Source organism: Haemaphysalis longicornis, unplaced genomic scaffold (genome assembly GCF_048455015.1).
Source record: "Haemaphysalis longicornis isolate Haplotype H1 unplaced genomic scaffold, Haemaphysalis longicornis Haplotype H1 scaffold_6, whole genome shotgun sequence".
Taxonomy (NCBI): Eukaryota; Metazoa; Arthropoda; class Arachnida; order Ixodida; family Ixodidae; genus Haemaphysalis; species Haemaphysalis longicornis.
The window spans coordinates 32,510,786-32,536,003 of NW_027526407.1; the positions used below are offsets into that span (position 1 = coordinate 32,510,786).

The 25,218-nt window shown below is 49.4% G+C and overlaps 1 protein-coding gene across 7 annotated transcripts in view; it reads left to right on the top strand.

Moving 5' to 3' along the window:
* LOC144142445 (uncharacterized) overlaps positions 1 to 25,218 on the top strand; it is a 289,522-nt gene that overhangs the window by 176,059 nt on the left and 88,245 nt on the right. The gene's annotated exons all lie outside the window — the stretch shown is intronic.

Genomic DNA, 25,218 nt, shown 5'->3' on the forward strand with positions numbered 1-25,218 from the left:
TTATTCTATGACGAAGTGGTTTGAACCCAATCGATTTCGTGCAGTGCGTTGCATTGCTGTCGTACAATTGTTTTCGCCGCTACAGACCCCGACAACAGCTTATCGCATCGCGTCGGCCGCGTGGTGCGAGCTTTCACAACGAAGTCCGCACGGAGGAAATCCTCTGCGGCAGGACACCTTTTATTGATGGGGCTGAACTAGATGGAACAAGGACAAGGCGCCAGATGCCACTTCGCCTCTCAGTTGCTCTCAGTGTGGATAACAACCCCCATGACCTCCATAAAGAATTTGGCGCCACCGCTTTGCTGTCTCAGTCGCGGGTTCGATTCCCGGCCGCGGCGGCCGCTTTTCTGATGGAGGTGAAAAGCAAAAATGCCCATGTGTACGAGATTTCGGCGCACGTTACAGATCCCCAGGTGGTCAAACTTAACCCGGAGCCCCCCACTACGGTGCGCCTATCGCCTGCGTTGTGCCGGCGATTAGCACACTTGGAGTTGTGACATTGAAGGCAACTCGACACGTACTGCTGAACTTCATGGCGCATTTCGGGCCAGAAGAGTCTCTCTTGGGTACGGTGCAAAGTTCTTGTGTAACCCATGTGACTGGCAGTAACATCATCATAAATGGTGTGCAGAATTGAGGCGCGGAGTGGTTTTGGCACGACAAGAAAGAAGCGTGCTCGCCAAGGCATGTAGTTAACCTTGTAGAGAAGCCCTTCGGAAAGTGAGTAGCACCGGGTAGCCGTAGGACCACCAGCAGCAGCAAAGGGGTGCTGGATGCTTGGATCTTTCTACTGTTCTGAACGGAAAGTAGCAACATCTGGGAATTCTGTGTCCACAGCTGCCAGACAGTCGTCGAAGTGGTCTTCTTTACAAACACTTCGCGCATTTGGCAGCTGGAAAAGACAATCAGCATCTGAGTGCCCACGACCACTCTTGCATGCCACAACGAAGTGGTACGCTTGTAGCTTTAAGGCCCACCTTGCTAGTCGACCGTTAGGCTTACGGAGGCCAATCAACCAATGCAGCACGTGGGGGTCAGTGATGACCGCCTCCGCGACCCTAACGGTCGACTAGCAAGGCCACAAAGTGTACATTTATACAGAAAACCCATTCTACGTGGTGCGAATTCACCTCCGAATTCATTGCAGCGGCGCCGCTCGTGCGGCAAAATGACCTTGTCTTGTAGCTGTGGCAATAGATTGTTGTGCTGCACGAACGTCGTTGCAGTAGCGAATTCGCAGGTAAATTCGCACCACTTAGAACAGGCGGTCCGGCAGGTGTTCATGAGAAAAAATAACTACGGAAACTTCGCAACACCACCCCCATACGGAAAAGAGTGATCAAAATTGAACAAACTTTGAACAAACTAAAAATAACCTACAGGATGTTGGGGGGGGGGGGGGACGGGGGAAGAGACGAAGTCTCAAGTTGTTAGCGCACTGGTTTCCAGTGGCGCCCTGGTTGCATGGAGGTGCTGAAGTAGCCAGGCCTGCAGTTTCGCCCGCGAATCTCCCGTAGTTTGTTCTGAGCAGCAACTCTCTGTCGCACCAGGGAGCTTGCAGAAAACCTCCGTGGATGAAGGCTTCGCATAGGAGTTAGGCATGCCACGAGGCAAACAGGCCACCAAGAGAAAGTAGGTGTGCTTTCCGGGTAGCACTCCTGGGGTTCTAGACAAAATCCTAGGATGGTTTCCGGCGCAGGTGGTTGCCTTGGTTGCGGTGCATGACAGCACGACAAAATTGCGGGGGGGAGCTGAAGCCCCATAAGCCCCGCCCCCTTCCGTACGCCCCTGGTTTGCCTAGTAGCCGCACTTTGTCTCAGTGAGTACATGACAGGTTTTACAAAACGTTTGAAGGGATCATCATCATCATCACCAGCCTATCTACGCCCACTGCAGGGCAAAGGCCTTTCCCATTAATCTCCAATTATCCCGGTCGAAGGGATAATAGGGAAATTGGAAGGGATACTAGAGTGAATTTGTGAGACCCTTGTTGCTGCTGCAGTGCATCAGTCTATTACAGTTCCTGTTTACAGTCACCGTATCAGCGTGCCAATAAAATGTATCTTTAACCCAGCCAATTAGCAATGTAAGCGTGCAAAGAAAACAAATTTTTAATTATGCCAATCAATTGTGATGAACGCTGACTGTCTGATGCTCGGTTTTTGCTGCGGCAGCGGTTGAGGAAACGAGTCTGAGCGTTGAATTTAAAAACAAAGAAAAAGAGTCTTATAAAACAGAAGGCAAAGTGCAATACAAATGCATAAAGACATGCGAGAGGCAACGAAAAAGAATACAGTAACTAATGTGAGGGGAACATTTCAAAAATATTGCAAACTGTAGCGTGGTTAAGCAAGACAGATACAATTTGATGGATGTTCAGGAGACCTCACGAGCATGACATTCACCGACTGGGCTGGTGAAGCACTGCTGTCATGGTGAGGTGTAGAGTGGCCACCTTCAAAGGGATCTTTTTCTGGGTGATGTTGGCCCTTTGATGACAATAATGGTGATTGAGCCCCAGAGGCAATACTGAATTCCTCTCTGATGTGAGCGAGCCACTAATGCATGATCGTGTATGCGAAAACCACCATGGCATTGCGATGTTCACTGAGTCTCAGCACTCTTAGTATGACACACTCTTGTTTACGATTTGATCATGCTCTCACCTCGCGGAGCATAACCAAACCGAAGTGACCGTCGCAGTTGGTCTCTCTATCACCCCTCCTCTCCAGTCTCCCTAATCACCTGTGCTTCTAATACTGTGGGCGCTATGCTGCCTTCCGGAAAGCCTCGAATACTGTCAATACTACGAACTGGTGGTGGTTCAGAGACTAGACAAGTGGGCGTTGACGCCGGCCATTGGAGATCGTGTCTTTTACAGCTGAGCTGTTTAGCTCTGGCCCCTGCATGCATCCTCTGCACTTGCTCTTGGGGGAGGCACTGGAACCTGGAAATGTCGGCTAACAGGAAACTGGGCAGGGGGAGAGAGGATGCATCATGGCAGGAGGGTGGAGAGTAGTGTTGGCTCTCAGCGCTGCGTTAGCATCACTGAGGAGGAGGGGGCGAGGCTCAGCAGCAGAGCAAGCGTGGGGGAGGGGAAGAGAGTGTGGTGTTGGAACGTGACGTGAACGTCACAGCCACGCCTGCCTCCATTCACGGAGACACCGCTGGATGGCAAGATGTAGCAGTTTCATGTGCTCCTTTGTACTTGGAAAAGGCAGATACACCAGATACATTTTTTAAAAGTGGCCCGACGTTTTTGGAGCTTATACTGGGCTTTTTCCTCGGGGGGGTGATCTTGTTCAACCACAAGCAGCAGCAGCTATACAAGGTAGCTTCTTTTTTTCTTTTTGTCCTCGTTTCTTGCCGTTGCACATTGGAGGGGGGTGGGGCATAAATAAATAAAATAAACACTGTCAGTGGGAGTTGAACTGCACTTACGTTGACGGTGTTTTGTTTTGTGAATGTGTTCAACCAAAGTTGCAGCAGCTTCGCTGACAAAACCATATTGCCACACTATGAACGGTAATTATCTCCGCAAGGGTATGCGCCGACTACTCGGAAACCGCCATGACCACTAGACGGAGCCAGGGACCTGGGTAGAGGAAGAAGACGCTCTGCCTGCTTGCTCGCTACCTTGTGTGGGCTCTATACTGATTAAAACTAGTCTTCTGTTTGGCAACCACCTGTCCCTCTCGTGATCAACAATATATAAGGGATGTGATCCTCTGTTTTGTTGTTTTTGATGTAGTCGGACTGGCCTGCAATGCTCCCCTGTACTTCTACACAATTGAAAGGGGGAGAATGCGATAACTCGTGGGTGCTGCGCAAGCGAATTTATGACGTTATTTGGCTGTTCCTGCATTATGGCCTATGTCTAACCGCCCATTGTGCTGCTGAGCTGAAGTACGCAGGTTCGATTTCTGGCTGTGGTGGCAGCTTTTCTGATGCAGGCGAAAAGCGAAAGCACCCTTATGTGTAAGATTTCGTCGCGTGTTAAAGATACCCAGATGGTCAAAATTAATCCGGAGCCCTCCACTACGGCACGCCTCATCCTCATCGCCTGTGTAGCGTCGGCGCTTTGAACCCCACAATCAATCAATCAACCCCAAGCAACCACCGGCCGTCCGCCGGATGTCCAACGTACGTCCATTCCAGCACTAGTGGACGTATGTTTCAGAGCCGATGGACATATTGCATACGTCCGTGGGACGTCCGGATTGAGCACTTCCGTACGTCCATTTGGATGTCCGAAATTGGATCTATTTCGGACGTTAATAAAAACTCAGTCACAAATTCATAAGCATGTTCCTACAACGAATACTACACTGCACAGCAACAACGCACTACTGGGACAGGAACACAGCAAACTTGCTTCACACGTAATGGTAGCGGTTTCGAATACGTATATACTCTTCCCCAAAGAGATCATCGTTCGAGTTGGGAGGAGCTTCAAAAAAGTTAAAAGGCCTAATTTTAGTAACACTTCCGATATACAAGTAAGGGTGTTGATGTACAAAATTTTCTTAATTGAGAAAAGCATATGAGCTTCTCCGTTGTAGCTTTTATATTCAATTTACGACATTATTTGATGCTTCGTGCGTAACTGTGTACGTCCATGGGCGGATGTCCTTAGGACATACGAAAATGTATATCCTTTGTACGTCCGTTGCTGGATGTCGACTGTGTGTACGCAAATGTACATCCGCACATGGTCGTACGGTGGCCGTCCAAACTTGGCATTGGATGTTCGGCTGTTTTTCGGACGTCCCACGGACGTCCGTGGTTGCTTGAGATGGCCCAGGTCGCATACCAAGTGTTTTTCAGGGCGATAGAAGGATCGCCTAGGGCAAAACAAGTTTACTGGCATGAAGATTGAACCCTTTATAGCTTCTTCCGTATTTATTTGGCAGTGAAAAGCCATTTTTAGTCTTAGTAAAGAAAACTTAAAGCAGGACTTCAATTCTTTGAATTACCACGTATGACCGCTTACTAGCTAGGTGGGCTGCACATTTTTTTGTCATTTTTTATACTTTTATAAGCTGCATTGATTTAGTTCGACAACATTTAAGGACATTCCGGGAAAGTGACAGCAAAGCAACACTGTTTCCCCATCAAATAAGATTGTCTGTGCGGCATACAAAAGAAAGGAAGGAAACACGTGGCGCAGGTAACAAAACACAAGTAAACAAAACAAAAGGCATGGTTCGCAAAACGTATGATCCTACTAATTGTATAAATATGCCTTATAGCGTACACCGCTTATAATGTATGCCGTGGAAGCCGCCGAAATCCGCACTATAAGCAGTACCGCACTATACACAGTAAACATGCGCGAATCCGACCATATCGCAAGGTACCTTTCAATCATTCTTTGTTTATCCTCACTGAAACTAACGCCACTTAAAAACAGAGGTACGGCCTTTATTTCGTTCTTTTTTTTTGCATCAGGCGCTGCTTTATGGTTTTACAAACCGTGAGCGCGGCTTTAACTTTGTGTTCATGTTTTGAGGCATCTGCGTTTAGCGTCTGGAAGAACGGATGTCGCGGAGAGGGAACCAGCCCGGCTTGTGCTGCCGGCGAGACGACGTGATAAGAACGCCAAGCGGATTTTTCTTTTTAGGCTATGTTCTGGCTACCGACGCAAAAGCCATATCGTGATCTATATAAACGTAAAAAACCGGCGTGTCACGCCGTTCGGTTGGCTGAGACGTGAAAATGACGTCATTCTTTAAGGTTATTACGACTGTTGCGGCAGCGGTCTGAACCCGGCCTTATCCGCACTTTCGTTCGATTGCGATGCCAAAGGCGGTTGCTTATCAGCACAACGTATAGGCAGTGGAAACCTCCGGCGTCGCGGCTCGCGACTAGGTATTTCCAGATGTTCGAAAAGGAAAAGGGTGGTTGCTTATCTGCACAAGGTTCTAATCGCAACAACTTACCGCGCCCAGGAGGGCGCTATCTTTAGAGGTGCGCCGAGAGCAAGGGCAGTTGTGCATATCACGCGAGCGCATGCATCACGCGAGTGCATGCAAACGGAGCGAGCGAACTGAAGGAAAAGGGTGCCTATTTTTTTTGTACGTGTGTAAGTTACAAGAGAGACAGGAGCGTCTTTTTGCGACCCTAAAATGATGCTCCAACTGCACCGGTTGATCAGCGGACCCGCCAAAAAAATCGCTCTATAAACGGTGCTGGGCTTCGGGCTACCGTGTTTTAAGCGATACGCATCGAGTTCAATGGGAGGCCTACCGGTGGCCTGGAAAACCCGCGTTATATCCGGTCCTGCACTATAAGCGGTTACGTTATGAATGGTCTACCCTGTATCTGTGGGTTGTTGGCAGGTGTGAGGACTCTGAGCAGCCATCAGGGAGCAATAAATCGGCCAGGGCCGCAACGCTTTTACAGTCAGAGAACTGTTTATTCCTTGTACCATCTTCGGGTGTCGGAGCACGGGCGTGATAACTTGAGGGGGCAGAGCCCCAAGCATTCGTAAATCCCTTGGCGGAGTGCCGAGTGACACGCAGGCTGCGTGAACATGTTGCACTATGCGACAGCGGGATTTCAAAACCGCGTATTGTGCCGAAAAATGCGTCGTTCGAATTGTGGCAACAAGAGATGAGTGTGCGTAGATACATCAGGATTGGGCCAATATCTGTGGTTCTTTAAATGTTTCAGTACTTTCATTTTCGATGTTCGCTTCAAAACAAATATTCTGCGTTTCCGAAAAAGCCCGCCTCCATGTTCAATACTCTGTACAGGGTACAGCAGGCCTTCACGCCCTTACCACTTCCATGGACGCATAGCAAGTTGTAGCTTCTAGCATAGCAAGAAGGGTGACGGGAGGAGGAGCTCATTGCTTTGCTGCATTCGGCCACTGATGGACACCATTGTCTTAAGCGCTGCGCCCTATCCTAATGGCACTGCAAGTTATCCTAGTGACACGTTATCCTGATGGCACTGCAAGCTCAAATCGTTGCCCCTTTAGTAAGATGCCTTAACCCTGCAAACCTTTGTGGCTCTGTTATGGGATCCCCGCGCGATCTGAACCTTAGTACTCCTCACCCCGTTCTTTGTTGATCCCTGCGCTATTTAAACCTCACTATTGATTCCACTCCCCGTGCTGTTAGCTCATCATCATCGCCATCACCACCGTCCAACCATCCTATTTAAGTCCACTGCAGAATGAAGGCCTCATCTATAACCTTCCAACCGCTCCAATTCCGCACTATCCGCATCCATTCTTTGCAGCCGAATTTCCTTGTCTACCAGCTCCTCCATGTCCTCCTCTTTGGCTGTCGTTCCGTTAACCTGGGGGTTCACCTGTTGTCAGTCTTTGGGATTGCAGGGTCTCCGACCTAACCAGCACCTAAATAAGCAGGATGAGTCGTCTATAAGGTCGTTCCTAATCCACAGAGCTAACTTTTTTCGGATTCATCATCATCATCATCATGATCAGCCCGCTCGTGTCCACTGCAGGACGCAAGCCTCTCCTACTGACCTCCAGCCATTGCTGTCTTGCGATGCCCTTTCCTATTGTATGCCTCCTAATTTCCTTTGAGTTTACAGTCCTCCTCTACTTGTAGTCTCTTCTCTTTGTAGTCACTCTGTTACCCTGTTGGTCCTTTGGTTGCCATTTCTCCTCATTATATAGATATATGCTTAGCCTAAGCGCAGTTTTTCTTCCTCTTAATTTGTGCCACGATGCTGTGTCTATCCAGCCGAAAAAAAAACACATTGGAATTCGAAATGGACCCGTCCAAAACACCAGTAAACCAATTGGAAGTGCAGTTGGTTCCAATTGTGGTTCACTGGTGTTTTGGACGGGTCCAATTTCTCTCTCGTATACGGACCCGGCCAGTCCTGTCCGAACTGTCCCACTGCCTATGGTGCCTATGATGCCTATGGCGATTTAACTTTTCCTCCTTCTTTCCCCATAACCTCGTACAGTTTATGGAAAATAAACTATTACATCGCCCCTTTTACCATGTATCGAACTCCTATCTGGACCTACCCCTCCCATCACCACCTGGCTCGACTAGCTTGGCTAGCTGGTCGCCCAGGCAGTTGACAAGCTCGGCCTGAAATTTTAGCCAGATAAAAAGTTCGTTCTACTGGTCCTGTAGCTTACCTGAGGGTTTTTTTCCCCACTCCTTTGCTTAGTTTTGCTACACCGTAAATCACGAAACTGTTTACTGCATGTGGCAGCGCTCGATCTTGCTACACTCTCCGTCAAACGGCCCTGGCCTCGGGCCCGACTGTATAGCTCTTGCGGAAGCGCTTGGCAGCGGCAGCAAGTTGTCGACCGCTGCGTCGTCGAACGCCGCACGAAGTAATCGATTGCTGCCTAACAGATCAGCAATCGGTGGCGACTTGCAGTGCAGCTCTCCATCAAGCGCGCGTACGTGGTGCAAACGGAGTTGTCCTTGAAGCCAGACGCGATGCGGTGGTGACACCGCTCTCAATAAGAAAAAAACACCGTTCTTTTTTTTCCTTTCCCACCGAGAGACGCGCGTGTGCATTTGTGGCCGCTTTCTGGCGTTGCCGGGAGATCCGGCCGTCGCCGTATCCGCCAGTCGTCCCGCAAAGGACGCCCCGCGGTGAAGGAAACCGGCCGGGTTCCGATATGGCGCGCCGCAAGACCAGCAGAGCGCGGTTCCAGATCGCCGTGGATACAGTGTCCGGGGTAAGTGGAGCTGTTTGGCGCACAGGTGCTGAGCGGATTAGCGCGCGCCGGGAGGGGCTGTTCGTGACCTCGTTATCGCGTAGTTCACGCCCGGATGTGTACGAAACTTGGGGGAGGGATGTTTCGGAGGGAAGGCAGTCGGCGCAGATGGTTTCCTCGCGAGGTGTACTTTATGGCTTTTGCCGCTGTCTGTTCCGTACGAGCACCGCTATGTCTTGTGAGGTCGTGACGGTTGTTGAAGTCGGCGGGCGCAGTTGGGGTGTGACTTTCACGGAGTGCACTTGAATGCAGCCTCTTACGAATCGGTGACTTGACGATCATTCATAAAGAATTGGTGTATGACACCTGCATCTTACCGGTACTCACCTACGCGGCAGATACTTGGAGGCTCACTAAAAGTGTTCAACTTCAATTGAGGACGACTGAGCGAGCAATGGAACGGAAGATGATAGGTGTAATGGGTCAGGGAGCAAACACGTGTTTGGGACGTACTAGTAGAAATTAGGAAGAAGAAATAGGTGTGGGTAGGGCATGTAACGCGAAGGCAAAATAACCGTTGGTCGTTCAGGGTAACCGAGTGGATCCCCCGAGAAGGCAAGCGTGGCAGGGGGCGGCAGAAAGTTAGATGGGCAGATGAAATCAAGAAGTTTGCGGGGATAAATTGGTCACAGTTAGCACAGGACCGGGGTAATTGGAGATTAATGGTAGAGGCCTTTGCCATGCAGTGGGCTTTAGATAGGCTGGTGATGATGATGATAAAGATTGCTGCTGCAGGTAGGCTGCGTTTACGTGGCCGGGACAGGAGCGCGGGGAATCAAGTTTGTCTCGGAAGAGTACGTTATTGGGCGAGTTGGTACTCCACTGTGGAACACATTACAGTGCAAAGGTCGACGAAGATTTCGAGAGAAGTCATCCAGCTGGAAAAAAAAATTGGAAGACCAGTTCAACAAATTTGAAATGGAAGTGGTCCTATTGGAAATGCAATAGTACGATTTCGAAGCACAATTGGTGCAAAATGGATTGGGCAGTCCGATTGACCCCCCAAATGGGAGTACGGTTGGTTCAAATTGGACTGGTCAATCCCAGTTGGAACTCCTAAATGAACATTCAAATTGGTCAGTTGTTTTCTTATTGGCCCGTTGTAATAGTACAGTTTCAGTTGGCCCCGTAAAAACGCATTGGCTCTAATGTAACGGCCCATTTGGGAAGCTCATTGGGATAGTTGTTTCCAGCTGGTTGAAACAAAATAGGCGTGCACCAACGTGGTGATCCAAAACGAAGTGTGTGCCTCATATTGGGTAAGAAAATTGGTTAGTGCTTTCTAATTGATTGCAACTAACTGGTTTTAATGAATTCCACTGTGGCAATCCAGTGGAACCATACCCTGAATCCATGTCATTGCAATGACAGTGGCTCTGCTCAGTGGCTAAGGCGTTGCGCTGCTGAGCATGAGGTCGCGGGTTCGATTCCCGGCCGCGGCGGCCGCTTTTCTGATGGAGGCGAAAAGCAAAAACGCCCGTGTGTTCGAGATTTCGGCGCACGTTAAAGATCCCCAGGTGGTCAAAATTAATCCGGAGCCCTCCACTACGGCGCGCCTCATCGCCTGCGTTGCGTCGACGCGTTAAACCCCACAATCAATCAATCAAATGACAGTGGCTCTGATTTCGCGTTAAGCGAATTTGTAAAATTGTAGTAGTGAAATGCAACGTGCTGTAATATGTCCCACTGACAAGTTTGTCCAGTCGACGTCATGCGCTTTCGTCGCAGGCGTGTCAGCGCGGCCTGTGACCAATTATTCCAGATGTTTTCGTTTCTTTCATTCTTTGCACCACAGGTAACGTCTAGCTGTACAGTCAAACACGGATATATCGAACTCCAAGGGGATCGTGAAAGAATTTGATATATCGATAATTCGATATATAAAATAGGCCTATCTGAAGATTATCTGACAACTCCGCACATCACTGAGAGTTTTCTGAAGTCGTGGTAAACGGTAATTTACCGCTTTGACCGTCAAAGCACAGGAAATTCGAACCGCAGCATGATGGCCACCGCACTTTAATTATCAATGAAATGTCTTTGAGCTTCGCTTGTTTTTTCTTCTGCATCGTAGAGTTCGCCAAATTGTCTTCAAGAGTACAAACACACACAAATGAGAAAATCAATGCTGTACACTGTGCCACAACAGAGGCGAATAACGCTGACGTAACCTCGGCTGCAGTAGGCGGTTGGGAACGTTGTCAGGCACTGCATGCCGTTATCTTCGGTATCCAAACCGAACACCTCCCCCATGTGGAGGCGTGCAACGTAGTCGCTTTGCACCCGACACGCTCCGGAATACCCGGGGTGGGTTGTGCTGCATTTGCCTTTACGTCAACGTTGATGGGTGCATCGCCCTCAAAACTACTGCGAGGAATTCCGAACGACTTTTCAACCAACATCTTTTCAGCAGCCTGCACTCGACGAATTCCCGCCTTCGTTGCTCCGAAATAAATGCCTTGTACAAAACAAACACACAACGCCGCATCGGTTCCCCTGCACGAGCCACCAAACAGCTCAGTCACAGAAAAAGAGTGCCTCCGGTCAATTTCTTTTGCTCCTTTATGTCCTTTCGCCCCAACCACTATCCGCGTTCTAGCTATCATGGAGCTGCCCCTTGTGCTAGCGTGAAAACAGCTGTTGAAGGCCATCGAAGCGACATAATGCCGCGGACGCCGCCTCTGTCTCACCAAGCCAGGCAGCGCCTGCGATGAGTCAAAATTATCATCAACTACACACCACCAGAGGACGCAAACTTTCAGGGGAGCCTTCAGCGTGGAATTCGATATATCGAATTTGCCCGTGATCAGGAGTTCGATACACGCGCACAACAGCCCTATACTTTTGCATGGGATTTTCAAGGGGATGTTTGCACTGTTCGATATAGACAATAATTCGATATATCCGTGTTCGATATATCCGTGTTCAACTGTATTTTTCATTCTGTAAGAACAGTGCATTGGACGTTATTCGCCTCTTCCGACTTCATAAAAATGGGAGGTTCAAGTACGACAGTAAACCGAATGTGTGGTAAATACCGTCACATACAACGGCGCCGTCGGCAGGAAAACTGGTTATTATGGCAGGATGCCCTCACGTGATAAAGCCGGATCCGAATTGGTGGTATTAATTGAAAAGTTTAGCTGTCAATTTCTTCGCTTGGCAACACTAGAAACGGCCACGGACATGGCGCGGCGTGCGTCGTCTGCTCTGTTTCAACCCGATTCTCAACGGTGGTGTCAACAGAGATGTTGTTAATCGCACCCACATTGGACTCGAGGCATTGCTTTGCGTTTGGTGGGGTAGAGTTTGGAACGTCCAACACAAATCATGGGCTTAGCGCGGACAAGTACCGCCATCCCGCGGAGCCCGACGTAGGCGCACGGTTGCCTGCATGCGTGCCTCGCCAGTGAATACAAGCTATAAATTGAAGCCGGCCTGATTGTCCAGTTATCGCGCTTATATCAAACATTCCTTCAAAATATTGTTTACATTGACAGTTTCGTATGTCTTATTGCCGGCCATGCTGAATTGTTTTTCCATCTACACTCGAATGCAGTCGAATCTGCGTTCGACTGCATTCAATGGATGGTTTCAGTGTGGTCTGGACAGAACGAGACTATTGCGCGGAACGGTGACTCATCTCGTGGAAGCGTTGCTAAAGCAAGCGTATTCCGAGTATGCAAAAGCGGTAGGGAAACCCCTGATGGTCGCGAAGCGATATGTCGCATCGAAACCGAGCGCGTCCGTGAAGCGGCTTCGAGGCTCATTGCCAGGCTGCCGCCATCTTTTTGACTCTCACGCACTGCCGTTACCCCGAGTGTGTGTTGAACGTGCCGATCCGTGTGCACCCAAGAAAAGCGCGCCCCCGCCCTTGCCACGTTTTTCGAATACCAATATGCGGTGGCTGCGACAGGAACGTGATCTCTGCACAAACTCTTGCTACAGGATTCCTCCTACACCGTCATTTTTTAATGCTCCTATTTTTAGGGCGCAAGGCATTCGGTGTTGGGTGCTTTCTTCACGTGTGCGTTTATCAAGCTCGCTGATCTCAAAACGAGAGGTGTCATGGCAGATAAGTTGGGTGATCAAGAAAGTGATGGTTTTTTATGTTGCAGTGTGAGGAATGTTGCCTCGTGTGTTCAGGTAAAATGCCTCGTGTGCAGGTAAAAAAGCTTAGTCCAGCTCTTGCCGTTAACTCGGTATCCTTTTTCATTGGGGTGAGCGATGTAAGTATTCGAACCAGAGGAACGGGAGGGGGGGTTACTCGAATAAATTTCTAATGCAAATTCCAATCTGTACTCGTGGCCTTGCGTATGTAGTCAGAAAGTGATGAAAACTGGGAGAAAGCACGGAAAATAGAACAAATATAAAAGTCAGACACACGTTGAGACAGCAACAAGCTTACTTGTGTATCCACCAATAGATTGGCCTTCATGAAAGCATCGTATACGTTGAAACATCGACAAGGCTTGCATTCTGTATCGGTGCCAATTAACTGGTCTCATCAGAGTGAGATAGAATCAGTCGAAAGTGGGACACGAATAGTTTAAATAATGTCAGCAAGGTTTGCTGGCGCAACGGCTAATGACTGGCTTTTACCAAAGATGCTTCGATGAAGGCCAATTCACTGTCCGATACGTGAGTGGCGTGAATTCTGAGTATATGCCCAGTTTAATTTTGTCCATTTCCAATGAGCCGGTAGAAGACATGGTGTGATTGAAAAAAAAAAACGATTCGTTCACGTTTACATGCAAGTACAATGTCGCAGCTTTCACAGATGCATGCTCCGAAACGAAGTGATCTTAGCTTAATAGAAGTGAACAAAGGCAGTCTCCGAAATATTGGTAGGCGTTCTGAATTGTCTCTTTGAGGAAAACTGGCTTTTCGCGTTAACGGCGCGGGCGCGCTTGTCGGTGGGTCCTCGAACTGGACTTGGCGTTCGCCCAGGGACGTACCCAGAGGGGGGGCCCGGGGGGCCCGGGCCCCCCCCGAAATTTTTTGGGCCATACCCCCCTTTCCCGCGCCACCTCTCATCGTCCCTCGCACACATTCTAAAGCGACGCCATACAAATCCTGGGCTTGATAGCTATTTGAGGCGCTTTTTTTTTCGGAATGAGCCAAATCCACCTAAGGGGAATTTGAGGGGAAAAAAACGAAAGTTTGGAACCGGACCTAAATGCAGTGCTGTCAAAACTATTAAATGACATGTTTCACATGTCAGCTAGGGGAAATCTATAGCGACAAGTAATTAATAATTATGCGGAGAATTTGAGCAATATTAAGATAAGTTCAGATTTGGCTCGTACTCATTTGAAACAGACAAGTTGGTGCGGCATTCTTATGAAAACTTTAGAATCGACTTTCAAGAACGGTACGATACAGTTTCAAGCAAAAAAGACAATAAACATGCAACAGAGCTTAAAAAACAGCTCTTTTCGAATGGCCCCGTAGGGTACTTTTTTGGACACGCCTGAAAACACTCATGAAGCTCTTCATTGCCTTGCCATAAATTCCCAAAACGCTTTACAAGAAGCCTGCTCAAATCACCTTCCATGGCTTGCCATGGCTTGTAAGAGGCAGCTAATTTGTTAGGTACGTAAATGGGAAATATGGGAGTAATAACAATGATAATAACCAGATTTACCGTTTAAGGACGAGGGAGACGATATAAAATGATAGTATCACACCTCTCAGTTTCATTTCGTTCACTTCCGCTTCCGTTCACGTTATCGTAGTCGTGTGTCGGCAGATCATTTGCCGATCTCCTCATTGCTGTCTGACCTCATGATAAGCCAGCTCTCAAAAGCAAAAAAAAAAAAATGACGCAAAAACGCACAAAACAGCCCGAAACGTCACACCAACGCGAAATCCCATTGGGCAAATGAATTTGGCTCATTTTGATCCATGCCACAGCAGGGTCTGGCTCATTTTCCACACGAAGTAAGATCTGCGTACACGTTTGCCGGGGATTATCTCAACTATTTATTTGCCACATTTTTTAGGGGAAAGTTGCCGGGATTTTCTTGGCAGTGCAGTTTTATCTGACTTAGTTTTGGTTTGTGGATTAAGTTTAAGATCTGCGTACACGTTTGCCGGGGATTATCTCAACTATTTATTTGCCACATTTTTTAGGGGAAAGTTGCCGGGATTTTCTTGGCAGTGCAGTTTTATCTGACTTAGTTTTGGTTTGTGGATTAGGTTCATTTCGAAAAAAAAAAAAAAAGATGAATCATTTGGTGGTCAACGTGGGATTAAAAAAAAAAAAAAACAGGCGAGGTATGTTTGCTCTGTTTACGCGGAAGCCAGTACCGCTGTACACTGGCTTCGGGCTCTGCTGCCGGCCTGCCACTTGCAATTCGCTGCACCCCCTTTACCCTGTTCGTCTGCAATTGGTGCTTCGGTTCTCTCAGACAGCAGTAACTTATCGCTTGTTTCGCCAGGGTGGCGGTTTCAGCGGCTCGGGTCGCATATGTTTTGGTGGGGAATAAAATGTTTGTCTTTGAACATTCAACAAATCCCTCCATCCTAGCGCGCCGTGGTGTCGGCCGATACTATCGCCCATGCCTGGTGTTTGTGGCTCAATGAATTCCTTCCCTGAGCCGAACTCACAGCGCTTTTTTCACTAGTTTTCGTGGAAATGCAGCTTTTGTGTTTGTCGGTAAGAAGGGCAAGAAGTCTTCTTGCCGCAGAGAAACCCGCTGTAGGGTTTATCTACGCAATGCCTTCCAACGTACGGCTCGCGCACGTGTGCAGCGTCTGCCGAACAAACCAAGGCGACACAAGGGCTTGGAACCGGATGGCGACGAGCGGAGTGGCGCGAGGGGTTGCTTGACCCCACCGTCCGGCGCCTCTAACATTATGCCCGCTTAGGGAAAGCTACCGTGGGAGTACAAAAGCCTTGTTCCACAGTCGGCGCGTCCGTCTGGACAAGAAGGATCGCTCATAAAGGAAGCGCAACAACGTTACCAAGCCCGGCGACGGCAGGTTGACAAAGTGAAGGCGCGCATCGCAGTTGTACGGCGGCAAGAGACACCGGCGGCATTCCTTTGGACAACTAAAGGCAGTGACAGCGGCACTGTTGATTGACAGCCATTGTGGTTGATGGCTGCTATGCACAACGGCAGTGTAGTGATGCCAGCGCCGGTGGACCCCGTCGGGGCGATGACCCTCCTCCCTTCTCGCAGCTTTGCCGTGTCCCCCAAGCCGTCGGCGGAGTGGCAGCCCTTTGGGCCGGCCTTGCCGGCGACCTCCTACGCGGCTTTTGGGAAGACTTGTTTCCCCCCGACTTTCTGGGGCGGCGGACAGGGGGGAGCGGGGGTGAAAATCCTAATTGGTAGGTGTGTTGCTGTGTGGAGGCTGCTTCGCTTGCGACTGCATGCGCAATTTTGCTGAGTTTGTCCGGAGCTGCGGCCAAGAGCGGTCGCATGAAGACTTGCTCTCGTGGCAGTTTCTGGGCGCCAGAGCCTCACGAATTTCTCGCCAACCGCGCGGCGGTTCGGCACCCGTTTTGGCCCCCGGGCCACCATCAGGGTTCATGCCGCGATACCCTTTTTTGTGCGCTGCGGCACCTTTTAATTGCAATCCAGTTTTCATTATCATGTGTTATCTTATGTTCATGCTTCGTCGTCTCCTGTAAATAAGTGTAAGTAGACTTTTTCTTCATCATCTACTTGCCTCGTCTCATCATCGGGTCCTTCACGACGACACCACCCACCTCAACAACGAACCAAACTTTACTGGCGGGTTTACGGACCCCGAGCTGCATTCCTATGAACAGACCTCCAGAACACCGGGCTTCAGCGGGAAAGGGCACGGAGTCTTAAGTGGCCAATGGTGAACATGAGAGAGACGGGGTGCCGCGGGTGAACGGTGAAAATAAACCCGGGCCGGACAACTCGACGGACCCCAACCAGACTTTTGGCCGAGAGAAATTTCGGCTTGAAAATTGGACTGCGAACTGTGTCTTTGTATTAGAGAGGTTATGAAACCCCGGGTACATATGATAGCTTAGTCTCGCGATGTCGGAGTATCGTCAAGGTGTCGGCAGAGAGCAACGAGTTTACTTCACCAACGGGCCGAACGAGAGGACAGAGGAGCTCATTCCCGCCTTGCAGGACAAGCCACGCAGCGACGTCGAGGAAGCGACAAGGCGCATCCCTGGATATAACAAGGTTCTTTACAAAACTGCCAGAGGTAATCGCTGACGCGCTGGCGCTTGCCACCGTTTTTTTTTATCTACATTTCCTGCAGTCCAGTGCGTCTCGATACTGCAATTCCCGAGGCCTGAATCATTGGTGCTTTGAATGGCAGACCGTTAAACGTGGAACTCGGAGGCTGTTTAGGGTAATAACACACGGAATTAGGCGTATGACATCTCCGATTTTTCCTAGCATTTTGTTTCCTTCCTTAATAACTAGTAGCTACAGGTTTTGTTTGGAGAAAAATATGGAAGCGCAAGAGGGTTGCCACGGAGATCTGAACTTTCAAGTGCCTATGCACTTCCGTTTCTGCCGACTTCGATTGCGTATAACGTGTGGGAGGCTCCGGAAATGTATAGTTACTGTGCAGTACGCGTATTTATTCCCCTAAATATTGTAATTAACGCCGTTCTTTTTTTTTTTTAATTTTGCAAACTTTGCGTAGGGATCTTTAACGTGCGCAGAAATCTCGAACATACGAGTGTTTTTTACTTTTCGCCTCCATCACAAGGGCGGATACAGTTAATTTCATTTCTCTATGCAGGTTTACGCGCATTTATGGTAAACGCTGCGCGTTTATCGTGTTTGTACTAGTAACGGCGGATACCCTCGCCCTCTCCCCTAATTTGCATAGAAAAGTTACCTTGGGTTGGGCCCCCCCCGAAAAAAAATCCTGGGTACGTGCCTGCGTTCGCCTCATTGCTCGAACTGCCTGTGCTGAATGTAAAGCTTGTTTTAACTGGCAAGTGATTGACAGGAAATTGCTGTGGCCACCTACTTGATGGCACCGAGGCCCGCTGCTTCGAGAGCATCGACATCGTCATATTGGGTTTTTCTTCAGGGACCCTACACGTGGAAACGTTATTTGTATGTACGGAAACGGATGTCCACCTGTAAGGGGAAATCGGAAAAAAAAGAGAGAGAGAGAGAGAGAGAGAGAGAGAGAGAGAGAGAGAGAGAGAGAGAGAGAGAGAGAGAGAGAGAGAGAGAGAGAGAGAGAGAGAGAGTGCCCAGTCGGCACGGCCTGTTTGCTTAAAAATCACTGAGGCCGGTCAAATAACCGCTTGTCAAATAACGGAATGAATGATTCACCGAGACAAGATCCAATCGAGCATGAATATCCACCGAGACTGGAGATCCGATCTAACTTGAATATCCACCGAGACGGGAGATTCAATCTAGCGTGAATATGACACCGAGACGGAATGTCCACCGAGGCGGAATATCCTCCGAGACAGAAGATCCACTGCGACAGGAGATTCAATCGAGCGTGTATATCCACCGGGACGGGAGATTCAATCGAGGGCGAATATCCATCGAGATGGAAGATAAATCGAGACGGAAGATGCACCGACATAGAAGATCCAGTGGAGTGTGAATATCCACCGGGACAGGAGATTCAATGTAGCGTGAATATGGCACCGAGACGGAATGTACACCGAGACGGAAGATGCACCGAGGTAGAAGATCTAATCGAGCGGGAATACCCACGGAGACAGGAGATTCAATCTAGCGTGAATATGGCACCGAGACGGAATGTTTGCCGAGAGACGGCAGATGCACCGAGATGGAAGATCCAATCGAGTGTGAATATCCACGGAGATCAATCGAGACGGAGGATCCACTGTTGGATCTTCCGATCACGATAACGCTCTCTCATTATTCCATTCTGCCTCGACGCGCTTTCTACATAGCGCGCGCTTCTGTGTTTACATGCACCTCCACCGCGCGGGCGAACGTCCTGGACTTTCCCGAGTATTTCGCGTGGGTGGGTGCCTGCCGCCAGCGCGCGCACTAGCGTGCGTATTTGTTTATGCACGCGGAGTTTTGTCGCCGGCTGCCTCCATTTTCCATTTCGTGCGAGGGTTTGTCCATTCAAACGTTGTGCGTGCCAGCAGCGAGCAAGCGTTCTCGTGACCAGACCGGTGCGCGCGCCCACGGCAGTTCTTTTGTGAGGTCGTCGCGGCGCGGCCTCTTTGAGACCCTCTCCCTCCCTCTCCTCTCCTGTGTGATTTCTGAAATGCATTGCCTAACCAAGACGTCTGTCCGCTACTTAGGGGACTTGAGAAAGTACGGGACCGCCTCGCAGCCGGCTTGTGGGGACAGGTCCGCGGCTATTTCGGTTTGTTTGCGTGCGGTTGTGGCAGCAGCCGCAGGTCAAAGCCATTACGTTCTTCGAAGGTGCTTGAGGGTACTGTGTGTTTGCAGTACCGAGTGTAACGGTCGGTCTTTTGCCGGGTGTGCAATTTTGACCGCCGTAATGGTCGCGTTGTGACGTGGGGGCATGGAATTGTTCGAGACTATCGCGCGGCAGCGCCGCTCCGGGTACGACTTCTATGTGCGCCGGCGCAAGTTTGGACGGGCCGGGGGACCTTGCGGCGACGGTCAGCGAACGCAGTACGGGGTGAGTTCGTGTTCTGCGGGGAATCGGGCAGGGACTGGCGTTTTGAGGTTGGTTAACGCGGCTGAATTTCTATGCGTGAATCAGCAGGTGCTGCTGACGTTTGTTAACGCGAAAGCTTTTTTTTTTCCTAGTGGGACGGGTGCCGTCCTGTCAGAAAAATAATACATTTCTTCGTAGACCGGTTGGTCGACCGAAAAGCTCTGATAAGATCATAAGGCGCGTGCGCTAAACCGGGCTTCCATCGTGTCAAAACCGGTTACTTGGAAATGGCGACAAACGAACGGTTCCAGATAACCCAATTCAGGCATCGATCATGGAGGAGTGCAACAGTATACCTTTACCTCATAAACCACGCATCGGCACACATTTGGATCGTTCGTAGATGCGTTTAGTTAGTGCTCGAAAAATCGTCGCATGGGTTCGTTCTTCGTGGCGATTTGGGTCGTTGAAGGTTTGACGATTGATCGGACGCGCTTTCAGCGAAGGTGTTGACGCACTTTTAACGATGTGAGAAAGCTTTCGCTCTTCTTTAAGCTTTCTCGGTGCTGGGATGGTAAAGCTCTTTGTTGTTGATTTGCATCTAAATTGACAAATTCGCACTGCGGTACAGAGCTCGGATTACCTTGTTGTTTGGAAAGTATAAATGGTTTGGATAACGTAAATTAACGCGGTTTATTTGGGAGGGTACCGCCATTCTCGGTGTGCCCGCATTGTTTTCAGGACAGTAGAGACGATGCAAAACTACATCTGTAAACAGCTTGTCGACGCAATTTAGTTTTCCTTAAACTGTACACAGCGAAAAATGACTGTCGAAAGTGTTATCGGTAGTTTCACTGTAGTCGGCTTCTTGTAGAATTGTCGGTCTCGCCTCGTGAGGAGAAGCGTGAAGAGTGGCAGCGTCAAAAGGGCAGTATTACGGTCATTGAGTCACTGACGAACGCATGTATGTGTGTCTGACTCTCCTGTGATCGCACTCGTTTCCCTCGGTTGGCCGGTCTAAGCGTTGGCCTCCGGCCGAGGAATTGCCAGGTTCGTCCGTCGAACAGGTGCGAAGTTTCCTATCGCAAGCGAGGGCCGTGAGCTGAGATAGAAAGCTCAACTATGAAATGATTCCGAGTGGCTTAACTGTGTGCGCTCTGTTCCGTTCGGCGCCTGTATCCTTCCTGCCCTTGCCGGCCGTCATGCTACGGACGTACGGACAGACACAGAGGAGGGGAGGGTGGAGGAGGACATTTTAGGGATGAGGATATGGAGGAGAATACTTTGTTGATCAAACGGCGTGCTGTTTGGAACTGTCTCTTCTGTGGGCTCGCAATACCAGAGATGTCGGCTCCTCCAGCCGGGCGCTGGAGAATATCCTCTCCTCCTGCTCTCCATCCCTCCTCCACTGCTCAGTGGTGGGAGAAGGGATGGAAGGGAGGAACCGGGGGTTTGTGCATTCCCATGCTATATAGTAATGCAAGGTGACTCGCGTAGGGAAGAGCGAGAGAGGAAACTAAAAAAAGCTGAAGAAGTTAGCCCCAGTAACAGTATTGCTACTCCAGATAGGGGTGAATACAGTTAGGTGATAGAGGAAAAAGAGAGAGCAAAGGAAAAGAAAAGAAGAGAAAGGGGGCAGGCAAGAGTAAAACATCGCGACATATATCGGGATGCAGATGGCCATACACACGGCGATACGTCACAGGACCGGGAGAATTGGAGATCCATGGGAGAGGCCATTGCCCTGCAGTGGGCCTAGATAGGCTGATGATGATGACGACGTAAATTTTAAATGTCTCTACGCAAAACATAATGGAACTGGCCATGATGGGGACATGTACAGATATTTAAAATGTGCATGTTCCGAGTGCTCACAGGACCTCTTCCATCCCTGTTTCCGCAAGGACGGCAACAGAGTTTTTGTCCCCAACATTACCTCGCCATGATTTCGCCATTGCCAGAGGAAGTGGGAAAGTTCTAGTGCACTTCCACGTCGGAGAACACGCATTTGGGGTGACTTGTTGAAGAAAGTGTTGGTGCATAGTGTTCTTTGGCGGCAGAAGGGATTGAAGTATAACGCAGGACAACTTAAACGGGACCGTTTAATCCGGCCTGGACAAACCATTTGATCGGGGGAACAACATGGCGGGTGAACAAGTCTTTCTATTCAATGACTTAGCGATGGTTCATTTGCACCACTGTCGACACGCATGCACATGCGGAGTGGAAGCCACATGCCTCATCAACCGCTAGAGTTTGGCGTTAAGCGCCGTATACAGTAACGCCCGGATAGTCCTATTATGGGCTGCGGAAGCGGGCTTCACGTTCGGTGCGCGTGGTGTGGCGGTAATGCATCGGGTTTGTGTGTGACTTTGGGTTCAGGTCCCCAGTTGACACTTGAGTTCTGTTTCCCCTCCATGCTGATAGTTTATAGCCAAACATACGGACGCGAACAAATTGCCTTATTTTTGAAATTGTGGGAACTTTTGTACCCGTTCCCAGTTTGAAATGACAAGATTTGGATTGGATTGGAAAACCGTTATTTGTGCCTGCAGTTAGCAAAATTTCTGTAGTTTGTCGTATTTTCACGCGTCGTACTGCCGTCTTGTCGTATTCTTGTCGTGTCGTGATTCTGATGTTCTGTCGTGTGTAGTATTCCTGTCCTGATTTTGATGTTCCGTCGTGCCGAATTCCTGTCTTGTCGTGATCGTAATGTTCCATCAGTAGTTGCACATGGTTCGAATGTTATTGCCTATTGGGAATAGTACCGAAATGACAGTTCTGTTGTGACTGCGGGAATGTTTGTCGTTGAGGAAATTGACTTTGTCGTTACGACAGAAATGTGTGTCGTAAACTCCAGATGGGCTGTTCGTAACAGGACTTCTGTCGTCACGACAAAGTTTTTTTGTCGTACGACGGGAATTCTTCTTAGGTTTTCGCGGTATTCTTGTTGTGATTTTAGGTTGGGTTGTAGATCGCGTTAGGTACAGAATGCCGCACACCATGTGCATTTATTAACTTTGCAGAAAGCGTCCAGGACCGGCCCTGTCTCGTACCGTTTCGTAATATGCTGCCCGGACGCGGGAGTTGTTTTCGCTTCAATGCCACATCCCAATTTAGTGGAGCCTATGCTCGATCGTGCGATGGCGTAGCCGCAGCGCGAATACCTATTCTGCGCATTTGGCGCCAGCCGTCGTGCAACGATTAGAGTGTACTCTGATTAGGTATTCGCAGCGCGCGCGCCTCAGACCATGCAGTCAGCTGCGCAGATGCGTGGTTGCAGATATTTTTCAGCTTAAACCGCGGCACTGCGCGGGTATACATTGAAATGGAAGTCTCGACCGCGCTTTTCCTCGAGATGCCATTTCCCAACCAAGCTCCCAGGACTCCTCTGTTTTCTCTGCCTTCCTGGTAGTTTTTTGGCTTCTGCGCTGCAGCGTGTTTTTCGGTGAGGCATTGCGTTCGCCTCGCGTGGTTTTGCAAGGCGCCAGTGAAAGGCGTCGTCTTGCACGGCCCGTGCATTTATACCGACGGTGCTTGCGGAAACCCTGTTTGCTCGGGCGTTTTATGTTAAAAGCTCGCGCCGACAGCAACCACGGAGGGGAAATCCCAGATGGTGTGCTTATATATAAGCTCTGGGGTCGCGGCGGGCTACCGCAACCTCGTATGTCACCCCGCCCGTTCCGGTCCTTGAAATCTGCATCTCGATGCAAATCTTGCATACGAGAAGACGTTAACCCTTGCACGTTTCAGCGTCGGTTTGTTAACGATTCTATCTTCTTAGCGAACACTGTAGGTGCGACGTGCCGTCGTGAACGCACCCACGGATCTTAGCTGTACTTTCCCACCTATGTAGGCGAAAAACAGCGCAACCAGTCCACCCTGTGAAGGTGGTTGGAAAGCGAAGCTGTAAACGACACCCACAATGATTACCCATGCGACGTCACGAGTTCACACGCGTGGCTCTAAAAGAGGAAAACCGGAGACAAGGTAAATTCACTTAACCACACCCTTGATTAATTCAAAGAGATATTCTTTGCCAAGGTTAAATCAATGCATGATCCATTAATGGTGGTTGGTTGAGTTGTATTGGTGAAGCACATGAGTGGAAACTCTTTCTTTTATAGAATTAAAGGAGGCTCACACCCGGTTTTAGACGATCTCTCTTTTCCTCCGTCTCTGCCGCCGCCGATGGAGGTGACAAGATCTGGACGTCCAGCAGTTCTTGGCATCCAGAGCGAAGGCAGAGACTTGATGGATTCCCGGACTAGGGAACCACTCCCACTTTAGAAAGCTCAAATAAACGTTTTCTCTCTCTCTCTCTCTCTCTCTCTCTCGGCGGCAGAGACGGAGAAGTGAGATGTCATGCGCTAGTGTGAGCTTTCTTTAATTTTTACTAACTCCTATAACGCATGCACAAGGCGCGAACATGGCTGCTGCACGTGCTGTGGGTGGTGCGCACAGTGGCGCGAGCGGTCGCGTGACGCTATCACGTGGCATTCAGCGAGAACGCAGGGGGTAAACTCGCAGATGTGACCTGTGTGTGCACTGTCTGTCTCCCCCGTCTCCGCGGGGGCTCGTAGCTCAATCGGCAAGACAACGGGCTGTCGCTCCGTTTCTCTGTTCGTTCCACGTTCGATTCCTGGCCAATAACTTATTTTATTTGTTCGCGGGAGTTTTCTTCTGTTGACACCTACGGTCGTGACAGAATCCTTGGGGTGTAGAGGTAAAAGGCTTCGCTTTAAAAAACCCGTGTTTTTGCAGGCTCAAGCCACGTTCAGAATTCTCACTTGGTCTCAGTTAATTCGTATACCCGTCCCCCGTGGTGCACCGTGTAGCCCTGGTGTAACTTCGCGCGTGCGTACAACTCCCAATTTGTAAGGCGGCAAACGAAAGTGAGTGGTGTACAGTTAAACCTATGTTGACAAAAATTTGCAAGATTTCGTTACATCCAGGTTTTCGTTACATGCTGGTTTCGAGTTAAGGCTCGCGTGAATGAAGCAAAAAGGAAACCAGACTGCTAGAGATTAGTGACGGTATGCTCACCTTTTACGGATTTGTTTCACACTGAAAAACTGCGTGATTTGTGCCTTCCGCTTCCCCCACGAGTTTATTCACTACACGGCACTCCCAATGAGCAAGGTTACTTACCACCGTATGCGCAAACGTAACCCAAGTATCCCTTTTGCCTGTTGACACTTTTCGGTGCGTTAGCACGTTTCAAGGACCAAACGGCGCCTTTTGGCGAACTTGAGGCTCTCTTCCGCACTCAAAATTGTTGAGAGGTTGCTAGCTGGGATACGTTACCGGGCGGCAGTGTTTATCTTTCTCGTCGGCGGAGGCGGCATTTAAATGTTCGAGTTTGTCTTGACAAGACAAACATTTTATTTTTCTGGCAGCAGAACCGACACTACAGGTAGCAGTGGCGACGCGCAACTGTATTGTAAACGCCGTCAGGCAGGCCTAGCACCTAACCGACACCGCACTTACACGTGGAAACGCACAGTAGTTTGCGGTACCGGAGAAATACTCTAAATTAGTGCATTTCTCTGGCCTATTTTTCAGAAAAAATCGCAAAAAGCAATGACTCAACAACGTAGCGAATTTGTTACATCATTGGTTAACCATCGCAATGCCTTCGTTACATACGCGTCGCAAACACATGGGCTTCAATGGGGGTGGCAATGGGGAATTAAAAAACTTTGTTCTATCCGGGAATTCGTTACAAAGAGGTTCGTTGCATCCAGGGTTAGCTGTATTTGTGTTCTGCGTACTTAAATATAAGGGCCCCGCACGGGGCACCTTGAGTAATCTTGGTGACGGTACTGGCGATACCGCGGACCCCGAGCCCCCAAACATAAGCTGGATCCAACCGTGGCGATGTGTTTATAGGTGGAGGGATAGAAACC